The 15003-nt window shown below is 38.8% G+C and overlaps 1 long non-coding RNA gene and 1 pseudogene across 1 annotated transcript in view; both read left to right on the forward strand.

Annotated features, from left to right (window-relative positions):
* Window positions 1–470: 470 nt before the first annotated feature.
* Window positions 471–15003, forward strand: part of LOC126490862 (uncharacterized) — a 234084-nt gene continuing 219551 nt past the window's right edge. The window contains exon 1 of the long non-coding RNA XR_007589264.1: window positions 471–521. This is a non-coding gene — a long non-coding RNA (uncharacterized lncRNA). The remainder of the gene's footprint in view (window positions 522–15003) is intronic.
* Window positions 732–1204, forward strand: LOC126490861 (40S ribosomal protein S11-like; annotated as a pseudogene).

The following is a 15003-nucleotide window of genomic DNA, read 5'->3' on the forward strand; positions in this document are numbered from 1 at the left end:
TATGGAGAACATGTTCCTGATTTCAGTGGGAGTGCTTTGAGTTTCTCTCCATTTAATTTGATGTTAGCTGTTGGCTTGCTGTATATAGCTTTTATTATATTTAGGTATGACCCTTGTATCCCTAGTCTCTCCAAGACTTTTATTATGAAAGGGTGTTAAATTTTGTTGAATGCAGCTAGACAGCCATCTACATCACCCCCAACGCATTGTTCCCTGCAAGCTCCATGGAGACCAGTTTTTGGTGGACATAAGGGTTGAAGGAAGAGATGGGAAGGTGCCAATGCAAGAACTCCTCCAACTTCCTAAAAAGCAACATGGTACCACCAGAACCCAACAGACACACAACAGGAAGACTTGATCATCCTTACCCAGAAGATATAGAAGAAAACGACTTTAAAGGTTACTTAATGAAAATGATGGAGACCTTTAAAGAGGAAGTGAAAAACTCCCTTAAAAAATGGAGGAGAGACGGGGCTGGAGAGATGGCTCAGTGGTTAAGAGCATTGCCTGCTCTTCCAAAGGTCCTGAGTTCAATTCCCAGCAACCACATGGTGGCTCACAACCATCTGTAATAAGGTCTAGTGCCCTCTTCTGGCCTTCGGCATACACACAGATAGACTATTGTATACATAATAAATAATAAATAAATATTTAAAAAAAATGGAGGAGAGGTAGTGAAGAAGGAAACCGGGGAGTTATCCCACCTCTCTTTTCCTCAGGCTGACGGGAAGATGGCGGATATTCAGACCAAACATGCTGACCAAAAGCAGCCCACAATCTTTCAAAACAAGAAGCGTGTTCTGCTTAGAGAAACCGGCAAGGAAAAACTCCCTCGGTTCTATAAAACCATCAGTCTAGGCTTCAAGATGTCCAAGGAGGCCATCGAGGGCACCTACATTATCAAGAAATGCCTGTTCACTGGCAACGTCTCCATGCGAGGTTGCATTCTGTCTGGTGTCTTGACCAAGACGAAGATGCAGAGGACCATTGTCATCTGCCGGGACAATCTTCATTACATCTGAAAGTACAATCACTTTGAGAAATGCCACAAGAACATGTCTGTGCACCTGTCTCCATTTCAGGGATGTACAGATCGGAGACATTGTCACTGTGGGAGAGTACAGTCCCCTGAGCAAGACTGTGTTTCAACGTGCTCAAGGTCACTAATGCTGCTGGCACCAAGAAACAGTTTCAGAAGTTCTGAGAGCTCTTCGGCCAGCTCCCTGGAACAAATAAAGTTATTTTCTGGTAAAAAAAAAAAAAAAGAAAAAAGAAATGGAGGAGAAGACAAACAAAAAGCTGGAAGAAATTAATAAATCCCTCAAAGAAAACCAAGAAAAAGCAATCAAACAGGTAAAGGAAACAGTTCAAGATTTGAAGATTGATATAGAGATAATAAAAAAAAAAACACAAACCGAGGGAAGGCTGGATATGGAAAATCTGGGTAAACAAAAAGGAACTACAGAGACAAGTATAACCAACAGAATACAAGAGATAGAAGAAAGAATCTTAGGCACTGAAGATACTATAGAGGAAATAGACTCATTGGTCAAAGAAAACATTAAATCCAACAAATTCTTAACACAAAACATTCAGGAAATCTGGGACACCATGAAAAGGCCAAACCTAAGAATAATAGGGGTAGAAAAAGAACTCCAGCTCAAGTGCACAGAAAATATATTCAACAAAATAATAGAAGAAAACTTTCCCAACCTAAGAAAGATATTCCTATGAAGGTACAAGAAGCTTACAGAAAACCAAATAGACTGTATCAAAAAAAAAATCCCTTCACCACATAATAATCAAAACACAAAACATACAGAACATTGAGAACATTGATGGAGAAAACAAGGTATTCAATGACAAAAAAAAAGATTTAAACAATATGTATCTACAAACCTAGCCTTACAGAAAGTACTAGAAGGAAAGCCACACCCAAGGAAGCTAACTACACCCACAATAACACAGGCATCTGATAACCCCCACCAGCATAACCTAAAGAAGGGAAACACACAAACACTACTACCAAAAGAGAACCGGAGTTAGCAACCACTGGTCATTATTATCACTTGATATGAATGGTCTCAATTCACCTATAAAAAGACACAGGCTAAGAGAATGGATACATAAACAGGATCCAACATTCTGCTGTTTACAAGAAACACAACTCAACCTCAAAGACAGACAGTACCTCAGAATAAAGGGTTGGGGAAGGTTTTCCAATCAAATAGACCTAAAAACAAGCGGGTGTGTCTATACTAATATCTAACAAAATTTATTTCAAACTAAAATCAATCAGAAGAGATGAAGAAGGACACTTTATACTCATAACAGGAACAGTTCATCAAGATGAAGTCTCAATCCTGAATGTCTATGCCCCCAATTCAAGAGCACCCACATATGTAAAAGAAACATTACTGAAACTTGAATCACACATCAAACCCCACACACTAATAGTAGGAGATTTCAACACTCCTTTCTTGACAATGAACAGGTCAAACAGACAGAAACTTAACAGAGATATAGAGAACTAACAGATGTAATGGATCAAATGGGACTTAACAAACATCTAGAGAACACTTTCCTGTCCACCCAGACAGGAAAGAATATACCTTCTTCTCAACACCTCATGGAACCTTCTCTAAAATTGATCACATACTCGGTAACAAAGCAAACACCCACAGATACAAAAAATTGGAGTAACCACCTGTGTCTTATCACCATGAAGTAAAGTTAGAATTTAACAACAATACTACCCCCCAAAAGCCTACAAACTCATGGAAACTGAATAGTCAACTACTGAACCACCCCTGGGTCAAGGAAGAAATAAAGAAATTAAAATCTTCCTTGAATTCAGTGAAAATGAAGGCACAACATATCCAAACCTATGGGACACTATGAAAGCAGTGCTAAGAGGCTCTGAGTGGCAACATAAAGAAAATGGAGAAAGCTCACACCAGTGACCTAACAGCATGCCTGAAAGCTCTAGAAAAAAAGAGGCAGACTCACCCCAAAGGAGAAGACAGGAAATAATAAAGTTGAGGGCTGAAAGCAACAAAATAGAAATACAGAAAACCATACAAAGAATAACTGAAACAAAGAGCTGGTTCTTTGAGAAAATTGACAAGATTGACAAACCCTTATCCAAACTAATCAAAAGGCAGAGCGAGAACATCCAAATTAACAAAATCAGAAATGAAAAGGGGGACATAACAACAAACACTGAGGAAATTCAGAGAATCATTAGGTCCTACTACAAAAATCTTTACTCCACAAAACTGGAAAATGTAAAAGAAATGGACAATTTTGTAGATAGATACCACCTACCAAAATCAAATCAAGACCAGGGGAGCAATTTAAATAGACACATAAGCTGCAAGGAGATAGAAGCTGTCATCAAAAAACCTCCCAACCAAAAACAGCCCAGGGCCAGATGGTTTTAGTGCTGATTTCCCCAAGAACTTTCAAGAAGAGCTAATACCTATACTCTTCAAAGTGTTCCACATAATAGAAATAGAAGGCTCACTGCCAAATTCTTTTTATGAAGCTACAGTTACCCTGATAACAAAAACCGCACAAAGACTCAACCAAGAAAGATAATTACAAACAAATCTCACTCATGAACATGGATGCAAAAATTCTCAATAAAATTCTGGCAAACTGAATCCAAGAATACATCGAAAAAATCATCCATCACGACCAAGTAGGCTTCATCCCAGAGATACAGGGCTGGTTCAACATACAAAAATCTATCAATGTAATCCATCATATAAATAAACTGAAAGAAAAAAACAACATGATCATTTCATTGGATGCAGAAAAAACATTTTACAAAATTCAACATCCCTTCATGATAAAGGTCTTGAATAGATTAGGGATACAAGGATCATATCTAAATATAATAAAAGCAATATATAGCAAGCTGACAGCTAACATCAAATTAAATGGAGAGAAACTCAAAGCGATTACACTAAAATCAGGAACACGACAAGGCTGTCCACTCTCTCCGTATCTCTTCAACACAGTTCTGAAGTTTTAGCAATAACATTAAGACAACAAAAGGAGATCAAGGGGATTCTAATTGGAAAGGAAGAAGTTAAACTTTCATTATTTGCAGATGATGTAATAAAGTATATAAGTGACCCAAAAAATTCTACCAGAGAACTCCTACAGCTGATAAATACCTTCAGTGAAATGGCAGGATACAAGATCAACTAAAAAAATTAGTAGGCCTCCTATACACAAAGGATAAAGAAGCTGAGAGGGAAATAAGAGAAACATTACCTTTCACGATAGCCACAAATCACAGAAAATATCTTGGGGTGACATTAACAAAGGATGTGAAAGACCTATTTGACAAGAACTCTATGTCTCTGAAGAAAGAAATTGAAGAAGATACCAGAAAATGGAAAGATCTCCCATGTTCTTGGATAGTAGTAAACATAGTAAAAATGGCAGTCTTACCAAAGTAGTCAATGCAATCCCAGTCAAAATCCCAACACAATTCTTCACAGACCTTGAGAGAATGATACTTCATATGGAAAAACAAGAAACCCAGGATAGCCAATACAATCCTGTAAAATAAAGGAACTGCCGGAGGCATTACCATCCCTGACTTCAAGCTCTATTACAGAGCTACAGTAATGAAAACAGCTTGGTAATGGCATAAAAACAGAGTCGTTGACCAATGGAATCGAGTTGAAGACTCAGATATTATTTCACATACCTATGAACACCTGATTTTTGACAAAGAAGCAAAAAAGATACAATGGAAAAAAACATTTTCAACAAATGGTGCTGGCATAACTGGATGTCAAGCTGTAGAAGAATGAAAATAGATCCATATCTGTTGCCATGCACAAAACTCAAGTGCAAATGGATTAAAGACCTCAATATAAATCTGATCACACTGAACCTGATAGAGGAGAAATTGGGAAGTAACTTTCAATGCATGGGCACAGGAGACCACTTCCTAAATATAACCTCAGTATCACAGACAATAAGAGAATCAAATAAATGGGATCTCCTGAAACTGAGAAGCTTCTGTAAAGCAAAGGACACAGTCAATAAGACAAAAAGACAGCCTACTGGATGGGAAAAAAATCTTCACCAACCCCACATCAGACAAAGGACTGATCTCTAAAATGTATAAAGTACTCAAGAAATTAGACATTAATATTCTAAATAATCCAGTTAAAAACTGGTGTACTGAACTAAATAGAGAATTTTCATCAGAAGAATTGCAAATGGCCAAAAGATACTTAAAGACATGTTCTTCTTCCTTGGCTATCAGGGAAATGCAAATCAAAACAACTTTGAGATACCATCTTATACCTGTCAGAATGGCTAAGATTAAAAACACTAATGATAGCTTATGCTGGAGAGTTTGTGGAGCAAGGGGAACACTCATCCATTGCTGGTGGGAATGCAAACTTGTGCAACCACTTTGGAAATCAGTGTGGTGGTTTCTCAGAAAATTGGGAGTCAACCTACTTCAGGATCCAGCAATACTACTCTTGGTAATATACCAAAAAGATGCTCAATTATATTACAAAAGCATTTGTTCAACTATGTTCATAGCAGCATTATTTGTAATAGCCAGAACCTGGAGACAACCTAGATGCTCCTCAACTGAAGAATGGATAAAGAAAGTGTGGCACATCTACACATTAGAGTACTACTTAGCAGCAAAAAATAATATCCTGAATTTTGCATGCAAATGGACAGAATTAGAAAACATTATCCTGAGTGAGGTAACCCAGACCCAAAAAACCAAATATGATATGTACTCACTCATAAGTGGATACTAGTCATAAACAAAGGGCAACGAGCCTATAGTTCAGGGTCCTAGAGAAGCTAAGTAATAAGTTGAACCCAAACAAAAACATATATAGACTCACCTGTAAATTGGAATCAGATAAAAATTTAGGAGCAGGGGTGTGGGGAGTAGAAGGAAGTGGAGAAGGGGGGTTGAGGAGAACTTGAGGGAATGGGATATTCAAGATTGAGGATGGACAGGTATGAGAGCAAGGAAAGAGATATCTTGATTGAGGGAGCCATTATGGAGTTAGCAAGAAACCTGGCTGTAGAAAAATGCCCAGGAACCCACAGGGATGACCTCAGATAAGACTCTAAGCAATAGAGGAGAAGGTGTCTGAACTGACCTTACCCTGTAGCCAGACTGATAATTATCTTAAATATCACCATAGAACCTTTGTCCAACAACAGATGGGAACAGAGGCAATGACCCACATAGGAGCATTGGACTGAGCTCCAAAAATCCATTTGAAGAGTGGAAGGAGTGAGAGTATGAACCAGGAATTCAAGACCATGAGGGGTCATCCACTGAGGCAGTTTGCTTGAGCTAATGGGAACTCACCAACTCCAACTGGACTGTGAGTGAACGAGCATGGGAACAACCAAGACCCTCTGAAGGGTTGACAGCTGGGGAAGACTGAGGGGCCACTGATAGTGACTCTGGGATGTGTCTCTACTTTTGCATATACCGGCTTCATGGAATCCTGTTCTCTTTGGATGTAGACCTTGCTCAACATAGATGTAGTAGGGAAGGCTTTGGACTTTTCACAGGGTGGGGTGCATGGCACTCCCTTAGGGTTGGAGGGGTGGGGGAGGGTCTTTGGAGGGAGAAGGAGGGGACTTGGAGGAGGGGGAGGGAGTGAAAATTTGGATTGGTGTTTTTTTAAGTAATAAAAAGTATATCTTTAAATTTTGTAATAAATCTTTCAAATAAAAAAATTTGTTGAATGCTTTTCAGCATCTAATGAGATGATCATGTGTTTTTTTTTTTTCAGATTGTTTATATGGTGGATTGCACTGACAGCTTTTCATGTGTTGAACCAGCCCTGCATCTCTAGGATGAAGCCTACTTGGTCATGGTGGATCATTTTTCTGATGTGTTCTTGTGCTTAGTTTGCCAGTATTTTATTGAGTATTTTTGCATCAATGTTCATGAGTGAGACTGGTCTGTAATTCTCCTTCTTAGTAGTGTTTTTGTGTGGTTTGGGTGTCATGGTAACTGTAGCCTCATAAAAAGAATTTAACAAAATTTCTTACGTTTCTATTGTGTGGAACAATTTGAGGAGCATTGGTATTAGTTATTTGAAAATCATCTAGAATTCTGCACTGAAACTATCTGGTCCTGGGCTTTTTTTTTTTTTTTTTTTTTTTTTTGGGAGACTGTTGATGACTGTTTCTATTTTCTTAGTGGTTATAAGTCTGTTTAATTTGCTTATCTGGCCTTGATTTAATTTTGGTAAGTGATATTTATACAGAAAATTATCCATTTTCTTTAAGTTGTACAATTTTTGGGGGAGTACATGTTTTTGAAGTATGGCGTGATGATTCTCTGGATTTCCTCCATGTCTGTTGTTATGTCCCCTTTTTCATTTCTGATTTTGTTAATTTGGATATTCTTTCTCTGCCTTTGGGTTAATTTGGATAAACGTTTGTCTATTCTGTTTATTTTCTCGAAGAACCAACTCTTTGTCTCATTGATTCTTTATATTGTTTTCTTTGTTTCTATTTTGTTGATTTCAGTTCTCAACTTGATTATTTCCTGCCATTTAGTTCCCCTGAGTGAGTTTCCTTCTTTTTGTTCAATAGTTTTCAAATGTTCTGTTGTGGTAATTTTGTGTGTAAGCTAGCCGGGTGACTGGGAGGAAACAAGGGACCCCCTTCTTTGTAACATTTGGCACCCAACGTGGGGCCAAGTAATTCCACATAAAACCTAAGAGGGCTTAAAAAAGTTCTACAAAAAAATTACAGAGTTTAACATAGCTTCTTAATGCTTGCTGACTGCTTGCTACAGCTTCTAGAGAGATTTTCCTGATTCAGCCATACGTAGCAGTAAAAGCTATGTTTTTACTTAAAAGGTTTTGAAATGCTGGATTTCTGGGCTATGCTGCCAGTGTGACCTCTGGCTCTTTCGGGAGACCAAGCACTTGGATGGGGGTTGTGAGCATCGTGCTGCTTGAGGGTTGCTTGATGGCAACTTGGACTGGCTGTGTGCTTGGAATTGGGGCACTGTGCATGGCTCAGAGGTACATTCCACTCTGTCATGCTGGACTGTGCTGAGCAGGGCAGAAACTACTGTATTTACCATAATAATGGTACAGCTTAAGTTTTAGACTGGGCAAACAAGCATTACTATATTACCCTTAATAATGGTGGAACTTAAGTTTTTAAAAAGCGCTTAGTATTTTAAAAAGTGCTCCTGGGCATTAAAGAATTACAGATTCACAGTAGGACATATTCAGACATAAACGACCTTTAAATGGGTCACAGTGTTGGATGGGTTATGTAGGCTTGGGAGAGAGAAGAAAAAGAGTATAGAGAGTCATAAAATAAAGTTAATGCTTTAAATGGGTAGAGTCTTTAAAGAAACAGAGTACAGATAGCCATAGATTAAAAGAAATAAAAAATAAGCCACGTAAAAATGGAAAATTCACAGAGAGTCTGGATTATGTATATTGTGTTTTCTTTGAATTTTTTGACTGTGAAAGAGCTAAGTACAGAGAGACATTTCATTGTATGGGCTGCTAAGCTAAACCAATATGTATATTATAAAGGTATCTTGACTTCAGAATTTGGGTCTAAGGATATGGTACTTTGGAAGAGAGGTTCTTCTTTTGTTTTCACAGAAGATGAGAACCTGTGGATTGCTTCTACACCAACATGATTTCATGGACCAAGGCCTCCTGAAAGGTCGCTGTGAATACCCTCAAAAAGTTACTTTGCCCAACTGTGATTGGGATGAACCTAGCAATAGGATATACCATGGAAGACCTGATTAATAGAGCCCCCATACAGCAGGAAAAAGTTTAGAGAGAAAGAACTGTGCCCATATTCCCAAATATTGTTTGCAAATATTTGTTTACATTTAAAGGGGGCTATGATATAGATATGAATAACTTGCATTGATATGGATCTTGGTTTTATTGATACAAATTAAAGGTCAGTATTGTTATATGTATATTTCTGCTCTTGACTAAGGTATTGTGATTGTATAGTTCATTTAAAAATGTAATGTATAATTAAGAAATATAGTTTAATAGATACTCATCTATAGTAGTCACATTTGTAGTCATGTTAGTTAGATTTTCTAGCGCTGCATAGATATATTTCAGATGGATAGACATTGTTCATGTCTTTCAAGGACTACAGAATATGGCATTTAAAATGTTTTAATAACTTAGGACTTTTTATGACAATGAGACGCATCTGCTCCTGGCAGCAGCAGCTACTTCAAGAGGAAGATGGGCATCAAAGAGGCTCCTTATGGAGTTTGCTAGCCATTTGGGCAAGAAACTGCTCTTGTCTGGACTGCTTCACTGGACATGCAGTACTCACAGAGAGATGACTGCTGAACTTGCCTAAAGGTGTGATGATCTTTCGGGGTTCCTGTTTCATGAAAGAATCTGCAAGACATTCTGCAGGACACAGAAGGAAGTAACTGCAAACTGCCAATATAAGTGGAACTGTTTTTGAAATTTCCTGCTTCATGGGAAAGTCTGCAGGATACTATGGGCCTGAAGGCCAAAGGTGGATGCCCCAATGATACAGAAGTAAGTACTTTGGGTGACTGTCCAGGCAGCTAGATGTCTCTGTCATTTCTAGACATTTGGAAGTTGCTTACAATGCACTTCCTATTTACTTACATAATATTATATCATTCTGGGGTCTTTGATGGAGTTAAAGAATTTATAGTTATAGTTTTCCTTAGTTATGATAAAAGATACAGTAGATATAAATATTGTAACTGTAATTCTTGCTTGATAACTCTTTTGTTTTATGTAATTTTACTATGTTAAAGTTACAGAAAAGGGGAAATGGTGTAGGAGGTCCTTCTGTTCATGTGTTGCTTTCATTGGTTAATGAATAAAGAAACTGCTTTGGGCCTGATAGGGCAGAACTTAGGTAGGCAGAGAAGACAGAACTGAATGCTGGGAAGAAGAGCAGAGTGAGAGACGCCATGGATCTTCTGCCTGAGATAGACTCTGGTTAGAATCTTGCCAGTAAGCCATGGTCACATGGCAATACACAGATTAATAGAAATGGGTTAAATTAAGATGTAAGAATTAGCCAATAAGAAACTAGAGCTAATTGGCCAAGCAGTGCTTTAATGAATACAGTTCTGTATGGTTATTTCAGGTGTAAGCTAGCTGGGTGGCTGGGATGGAACAAGGGGTCCCCTTCTTCTAGTAACATTCTATTAATTTACTAGTGTAGGATTTTTCCAGCTTCTTTATGTAGGCATTTAGCGCGATGAACTTTCCTCTTAACACTGCTTTAATTGTGTCCCATAAATTTGGGTTTGGTGTGTGGTCATTTTCATGGAATTTAAGGAAGTCTTTTATTCCTTTCTTTATTTCTTCCTTGACCCATTGGTAATTCAGGTGAGTATTGTTTAATTTCCATGTGTTTGTGGGCTTTCTGAAATTAGTGTTGGTGTTGAAGTCATACATTAAATCATGGTGATCTGATAGGATACATGGGATTATTCCTTTTTTTTTTGCATCTGTTGAGGTTTGTGTTGTTACCTAGTATGTTGTCAATTTTTAAGAAGTTTCTATGAAGTGCTTAGAAGAAGGTATATTCTTTTATGTTTGGATGGAATGTTCTATAGATGTTGGTTAAGTCCATTTGAGTCATAACATCTGTTAGTTCCCTTATTTCTCTGTTAATTTTCTGTCTGACAGAACTGTCCAGTGGTGAGAGTGGGGTGTTGAAGTCTCCCACTATTAGTGTGTAGGATTTAAGGTGTGCCTTAAGCTTTAGAAATGTTTTTTTTTTTTTGACATATGATGATGCCCTTGTATTTGGGACATAGATGTTTAGTATTGATATTTCCTCTTGATGGATTTTTCCTGCGACAAAACATGTCCTTCTTTGTCTCTTTTGATTGATCTCAGTTTGAAGTCCATTTTGTTAGATATTACGATAGCTACCCTAGCTTGTTTCTTAGGTCCATTTGATTGGACATTTTTTCCCAACCCTTTACTCTAAGGTGATGTCTGTCTTTGAGGTTGAGGTGTATTTCTTGTATGCAGCAGATGGATGGATTCTGTTTTTGTATTTGATCTATTAACCTGTTTCTTTTTATAGGTGAATTGTGTCTATTTTTTATCAGGGGATATCAATGACCAGTGATTTCTAGTTTCTGTCAACTTAGTTTTTGTTGTAGGTGATGTTATTGTGTGTACGTTTCACTTTTTGGGGGTTTGCTGCTGTGAGACCATCTATTGTCTGTGTTTTTGTGGGTGTAGCTGACACCTTTGGGTTGGAGTTTTACTACTAGTACTTTGTGTAGGGTTGGGTTTGTGGCTAAGCATTGTTTAAACCTGGTTCTGTCTTAGAATAATATAATTTTTGTAATGTATAAATAATCTCTACAAATCAGTACAAAAGACATGAACCCTTAGAATTATGAGAGAAAATACCAAATATTCACAGAAAGAAAAATTACCCCTGAATATATGAAAAAGCTCAATTTTGGACTATGGATCCATGGAAGAGAACTTGCTTAGCATGCACGAGACCCCAAGCTCATTCCTGTACTCCAAACAACAACAACAACAAAACCCAAAACTCAAGTTGCCCCCAAACCAAATCTCACCAGTAAAGAAAGAAATACAGCTTTAAAATGCTCAGACATAAGGAATGGAGTAGAGCTTGCACTGGTTGCTCTTCCAGAGGACCACAGTTCAATTTCCAGCACCCACACGTCAGTTCACAACCATCTGTAACTCAAGTTCCAGGATATCGGATGCCCTCTTCTGGCCTCTGAGGACACTGCACACACATGGCACACAAACATACATGCAGGCAGAACACATATACATGTAAAATAAATATTAAAAACAAAATGCTCTGATCCTATTGCATGTATTGGCTTTGTGGGAGCCTAGGCTGTTTGGATGCTCACCTTACGAGACCTGGATGGAGGAGGGTTTTCCTTGGACTTCCCACGGGACGGAGAGCCCTGATTGCTCTTTGGGCTGACGAGGGAGGGGGACTTGATTGGGGGAGGGGGAGGGAAAGGGGAGGCGGAGGTGGGGAAGAGACAGAAATATTTAATAAATATATAAATAAAAATAATAAAAAAGAAAAACCCATAAAAAACCAAAATGCTCAACTACCATCTTAAAATTATGATTGATAAAGATTCAACAAACTAATGGAAGCCAGGGTTGGCAGCTGTCAGGCTCTCACAAATGAGTAGTAGTGGTTGAAACTGATACACATCAGTAGGGAATGATTTAGCAATGTGTAAAGTAAGCAAATGCATTTTGTCTGTCAATTTAATTCCTCTAAATTTTCTATGGGTTTAAATATTTGTGAACTGGGGCTGGAGAGATGGCTTAGCAGTTCAGAGCATTGACTTCCAGAGGACCCAGGTTCCATCCCCAGCACCCACATGGCGACTCACAGCTGTCTGTAACTCCAGTTCCAGGGCTTCTGTCACTCTCACACAAATACACATGCAGGCAAAACACCAATGAAAATGATGGTGTGGAATGTCCTTCTGTATATGTGTTGTTTTTATTGGCTGATGAATATAGCTGTTTTGGCCAATGGTTTAGCAGAGTGAAGCCAAGTGGGAAACCTGAAGATATATATGTATATATATATATTAGGTGGAATCAAAGAGATACCATATAGCTGCCAAAGGAAAAAAGTGCCAGAACATTACTGGTAAGCCACAGCATTGTGGTGATATATAGCTTAATAGAAATGGGTTAATTTAAGATGTAAGACCTAGCTAGGGATATGCCTGAACCATTGGCCAAGCAGTGTTGTAATTAATATAGTTTCTTTGGGACTGGGCAGGATAGAAACTTTTGTCAACATGTTAAATAAAAATAAATTAAAAAAGTTTGTGAACCCCATCCATCAATTTTTAAAGTCCCACCCACCCTCAAGGCAGTGATGTGAAAGTGAATACTTTGGGGTGAACAAAGCCCTCATGGTTGGGGACTAATGCCCTTCAAAACAGGTCCAAGGAAGCCCGGCTGTGTTGTGGGAGGTCCTTCCGCCCCTCCAACCAATAGCTGCTGAGATACCAATCCATTGGGGCGTGGTTTCTCTCCCTTTAAAAAGAACGGCTACTTCCTCCGCTCGCTGTCTTCACTTCCTGCTCCTCCGGTGACTAGACTCCCTTCCTGGTTGCGCAGAGGGCTGTTGTCTGGGATGGTAATCTGTAAGTTTTTTCCCCTTTAAATAAATACCACCCTATTAATCATAACTCCAAACTGGTGTGGCATTGTTCGTGACTAACGCCTTCATCTGGTGCCTGAACGTTTGGCTTTTAGGACCTCTCCTTCCCCCGCTCAGCTGCGGGCCGCAAGTTCAGCTTGGCGCGAGCCCTCCCTTCCTCAGCCACGGCCTGTGCCTTGCGGCAGCCTTGTAGCCTGTGCCTTGTGCGTGGAGCCAGCAGTTTAATATAAATTATCACACACTGGCTTTTCTTGCTGCAGTTCTTTATATTTTTTTAGACACCTCAGATTGACTTCAAGTCCCCACGCACCCTATCATCTGCCTCCCCACATGGATTTAAACTCCACGGGTCCGCGTAGTCTCTGCCTGCGTGGTTTACTCTTTTCTGAGTCGTTTTTAAATCTCCCTTGCAAGTACAGCTCTTAAGTGGTGCGAACCAGAGCATGTGGTTGCCGAAAGCTACGACCCCTCAGGGTGACTCTGTCACGTGGAGGCATACATGGCTTCTGGGTTACTCTTCTCTACCCCTGGATTCTGGGTTTATGGTTCTGTGTACAGAATTGATTTAATTACATTTACTTTTTTGAGCAACTTGCATTTCCCAGTTTTTAACAAATATTAGGCCTGAAACAGGACCCCGTTTTTGTCGCAACTTGGCAACAGCGCCACCTGCTGGATAATAGGTAATATGGCAGTTTTAATTTCCAACCTGAATTTTACTGTTTGGGCTACCAATACAATGGGTCTTATCATGCAAGGTTTATATGACTATGAGGATAACTTAATTTACTGGTTACTAGGTTTTAGTATTCTTTTGCATATTCTATCATTTAGGAAGAATATGGCACTCCCAAGAACCATACTATCTTTACTAGAAACTCATGCAGGTCAGGAGATTCAGGATTCAAAAGAGGCAATAATAAAGACAATAATAAAAAGACTTGAAATGATTGAAGAAATTATTGGAGCTGGTGAACAGAGTAATAAGGCACAAGGACAGAATACAAGGCCAACACCAGCTATCAGAACTGGCTTACCCAGGGTTTTACCGGCATACCATATACTTAATTCTGACAAAGTGTCAACTTCTAAAGGCTCAAAGGGAGTCAGAGAAGCTAGATGGACGCCAATAGCAATGAATGCTCTAAAAGAAATTAAGCAGGCTATTGTTAATATTGGCTTGCACAATGCATATGTAAAGGAAATGATAAGGACTTGGGCTTCTAATGCTAGAGCTACCCACTATGATTTCCATCAGTTAGTGTCTGCAGTTTTAGATAAGGGACCTTCCTTGATGTTTGGAATTTATTTCAGAGAAGAATCCAAACATATGGAACAGCAAAAAAGAGCAAAAGGTGTCGAGGTTTCCCAAGATCAAATTCTTGGTGCAGGAGAATATGCTGATCCACAGGTCCAAGCTCTTTATGACAATGAAGTACTGTGTCTATGTCACCAAGAAGCTTTAAATGCTTGGAATAGGATACAAGATTCAGCAAAAAGGGTTGAATCATATACCAGAAATAGGCAGGGACAGAGAGAACCCTTTATTGACTTTTTGCAAAGATGAATTAAGGCTCTGGACATAGGGGTAACAGACCCAGAATCTAGACAAATACTTCTTGAATCTCTAGCTTTTGAGATTGCAAACATAGAATACAAAAAGATAATTGGGCCTTTAAAGTCTATATCAGCACCTATGGATGAATGGATTCAGCATGTTGAAACGTTTAGCTATAATGATGAATCTTGGGTAGGAGAAGCAGTTTC

Source organism: Alexandromys fortis, unplaced genomic scaffold, assembly GCF_014885135.2.
Source record: "Alexandromys fortis isolate MF-2015 unplaced genomic scaffold, M_Fortis_MF-2015_v1.1 scaffold_258, whole genome shotgun sequence".
In the NCBI taxonomy this organism is placed as follows: domain Eukaryota; kingdom Metazoa; phylum Chordata; class Mammalia; order Rodentia; family Cricetidae; genus Alexandromys; species Alexandromys fortis.